The sequence below is a fragment of the Chiloscyllium punctatum genome, chromosome 6 (genome assembly GCF_047496795.1).
Source record: "Chiloscyllium punctatum isolate Juve2018m chromosome 6, sChiPun1.3, whole genome shotgun sequence".
Lineage (NCBI taxonomy): Eukaryota > Metazoa > Chordata > Chondrichthyes > Orectolobiformes > Hemiscylliidae > Chiloscyllium > Chiloscyllium punctatum.
The window spans coordinates 141,358,504-141,362,163 of NC_092744.1; the positions used below are offsets into that span (position 1 = coordinate 141,358,504).

The 3,660-nt window shown below is 51.3% G+C and overlaps 1 non-coding gene across 1 annotated transcript; it reads left to right on the forward strand.

Annotated features, from left to right (window-relative positions):
* The first annotated feature begins 992 nt into the window (after positions 1-992).
* Positions 993-1,183, forward strand: LOC140479212 (U2 spliceosomal RNA). The gene has a single exon (XR_011960993.1). It is a non-coding gene; the product is annotated as a U2 spliceosomal RNA (small nuclear RNA).
* The last annotated feature ends 2,477 nt before the right edge of the window (positions 1,184-3,660 follow it).

Here is a 3,660-nt window from a genome sequence, read left to right on the forward strand (position 1 = left end):
CCACCATGGTTCTGTTAATTTCAATTGACGGGGTTGGCAGAGTTTAATGGTTTGGAGATCAGAGTTGACATAATACAAGATGGATGGATTAGTCTAAGGATTTCCGTTCAGAACAGTCGCCTAATATTTCCAGGCAGTGATAGTACTCGATCAGAATTAGAACCCGTTTCAATTGTTTACCTTGATTTGCCTTGTGGAGAGGCAGGAATTGTTACCATTAACAGCTCAGTTTGTTTATACCAGAGAATGGAACAGCACAAACTCCAGGCAATTGCATATATCAAGTTAAAAATCACACAACACCAGGTTATAGTCCAACAGAATTAAACCTGTTGGACTATAACCTGGTGTTGTGTGATTTTTAACTTTGTACACCCCAGTCCGACACCAGCATCTCCAAATCATGGCATAGATATATGATGGCGGGGAGTTGAGGTTAATTATTTTTGAACGAATGTCACATTTCATCAAGGTAAGTAGGTAAATCCCTACCATCTTCATTCAGTAGTTACTATTGGCTGTGCACTGCCTGAGGGGCCACTGGAGCCGGATTCAATCATCGGGAAAAGCATGGTGAGTGGGACTAGGGAAGGAGCCCATACAGAGTGACAGCTGATGCAGACAATGAGAGGCTGCAGTACATCCCTCTGTGCTGCACCATTCCCTGTGTCCAGCTCTGTTCCAGTGGGTTGCTGCAATCTCATTGATACTCTGTCAGAGACACACTACCGGCTTGTTCGTGACATACACTCGGCCCCAGCGTAGCTGATTGGTACATTGCTGGTCATCTACATTCACTATCAAACAGTTTCATAGAAAAGATTAAATGAATTCACCTGGACAAACGGATCGTTTACTCTGGTCAGAAGATCTGGAAATGACTAGGCAGCAATGAAACTGTCAGCCGTGAGCTATAGGTCTTTGTTCACAGTCAGGCTGATTGTAAATGTAGGAAGCGGCTGGGTCCTAAGGTAGTCAGGCAGACGGCAAGTATCGCTTCTCGGCCTTTTGGTTAAGATCATGTGTAGTTCTGTTCTTGTCAGTTTTAATATCTGATAAGTCCCTGATTTAGGGACTGAATATTAATCTGATTTTTGCAGGACGAAGTTGTGTCAGGAGCTTGCTCCGATAACTTCACGCATCATCCCAGTATTGCAGTGTTTCTGGGAATGGTGTACGTCCCCATTAAAAAAGGCGAACAGTAGATTTTTTTTAAATGTTGTATTCTTTATGACCCGAATACGGAAAGCTTTCGGTTAATCAAGTCAGACTTGCCCTCGTGCAAATCAGCTTGTTCTACCATCCGATTCGTTTGAGTCTTTCTGCGTGTTATGTTCAGACGTCAAATACAGAAACGCTCCCGTGAGACTAATCAACGTGTACGCCCCAGTGGGTAAGAGTGAACGGTTGGCCGTCCTGCAACAGCTTCCACTGCTGCTGGCTACGTCCAGGCCGGTCATTCTGGCCGGAGACTTCAACTGCATCATTGATGCTGATGGACGATCCGGCGGGGGGGACAGTAAACCGGACGCTACGTCCAGGGCCCTGATGGAAACGGTCAAAGACGCCAAGCTGCACGACGTCTTCAGCGCCCCTGCAGACGGAGCGCAGCGTAGATACACCTGATCACGGGCAGACGGGTCTATCCGCTCAAGGATAGATTACCTGTTTGTGTCCCGAACGCTCTCGGTCAGATCCACCGACGTCAAGCCGGTGTTCTTCTCTGACCACTGCCTCCTGCTGGCCGACTGTCACCTACAGGACGAACAGCGGGCGGGCAAGGGAACGTGGAAACTGAACACTAAGCTGTTGACCCCGGGAAACATCGAAGAGCTCAAGAGGGATTACGCAGGTTGGAGAACCGTGAAGCCCCTCTTTGAGTCTCCAGCGGACTGGTGGGAAACGGTAAAAGGGAACATCAAGAGGTTCTTTATCCTCAAAGGTGTCCAGGAGGCGAGAGAGAGGCGGGGAAAACTGTCCCAGCTCCAGGAAAGTATGCAGAACCTGCTCCTGCTGCAGACGATGGGGGTCGATGTCACGGAGGACCTCAAGGAGGTGAAGGGCCAGCAAGCCTCGCTCTTTGCCTCGGAGGCCTCCAGGATAATCTTCCGGTCCAGGGTCCGCTCGGTGGAGCAGGACGAGACGTGCTCACGTTTCTTCTTCCAGAAGGTGCACAAAGAGAGCTCCGTGCTCAGCAGCCTGAAGAAAGAAGATGGCTCGGTAACGTCATCTCAGGCTGACGTCATGAGGATCAGCAAATCCTTCTACGCCAGCCTGTCTGACTCGAAGCCAACCGACAGCGCGGCCTCCCAGTCGTTCCTGTCCTCTATCATGGAGGTCCTAGATGACGGAACACGAGAGAGGCTGGACCAGCCGCTATCTCTGGATGAACTGACCAAGGCCCTCGAGTCCTTCGAAAAGAATAAAACTCCCGGAAGCGACGGCTTACCGGTCGAGGTTTATTCCGCTCTTTGGGACTTGATCGGCCAGGACCTGCTGGAGGTGTATGTCAGTATGCTTCGGGCAGGTACCATGAGTGAATCCATGAGGAAAGGCATCATCACCCTCGTCTACAAGCGGAAGGGGGAGAGGGAGGAAATTAGAAATTGGAGACCGATCTCACTGTTAAATGCAGACTACAAAATCTTGTCAAAGGTCATCGCCAACCGGGTCAGGTCTGCTCTGGGATCGGTGATCCACCCGGACCAAACCTGTGCTGTACTGGGCAGGAAGATCTCTGAGAGTCTCACACTCCTCAGGGATACGATCGCCTACGTGCAGGACAGGGGGGTGGACACCTGCCTCATCAGCCTGGACCAGGAGAAAGCCTTTGACAGGATATTGCATACATATATGAGGGATGTCCTCTCCAAAATGGGCTTTGGGGAGGGAATCGGAAATTGGATCAGACTGCTCTACACCAACATTGTCAGTGCAGTCTCAATCAATGGGTGGGAATCAGATAGCTTCCCTGTATGATCTGGAGTCAGGCAGGGATGCCCCCTCTCACCCGCCTTGTTTGTGTGTTGCATAGAGCCATTTGCTGAATCCATCAGGAAGGATGCGAGCCTGAGAGGGGTGACTATTCCTGGCAGTGGGGGCCTGCAGGTTAAGGCCTCCCTGTACATGGATGACGTCGCTGTTTTCTGCTCGGATCCGCTGTCCGTGCACGGACTCGTGTGCATCTGCGACCAGTTCGAACGGGCCTCGGGGGCCAAGGTAAACCAAGGCAAGAGCGAGGCCATGCTCTTCGGGAACTGGGCCGACCAATCCTCTATCCCCTTCACCGTCAGGACTGACCACCTGAAGGTGCTGAGTATTTGGTTCGGGTGGGCTGGGGCGTGCGCCAAGACCTGGGAGGAGCGGATTAGGAAGATGAGACAGAAACTAGGCAGATGGGGGCAACGGTCGCTCTCCATCGCGGGAAAAAACCTGGTCATCAGGTGTGAGGTACTCTCAGTATTGCTATATGTGGCACAGGTCTGGCCTATCCCCAGGACCTGTGCCGCCGCAGTCACCCGGGCCATCTTCCAATTCATTTGGAGATCAAAGATGGACCGGGTCCGAAGAGACTCTATGTACAAAGACCGGTGCAATGGGGGAAAAAACACGCCCAATGCCACCCTCACCCTGATGGCCACCTTTGTGTGTTGCTGCATC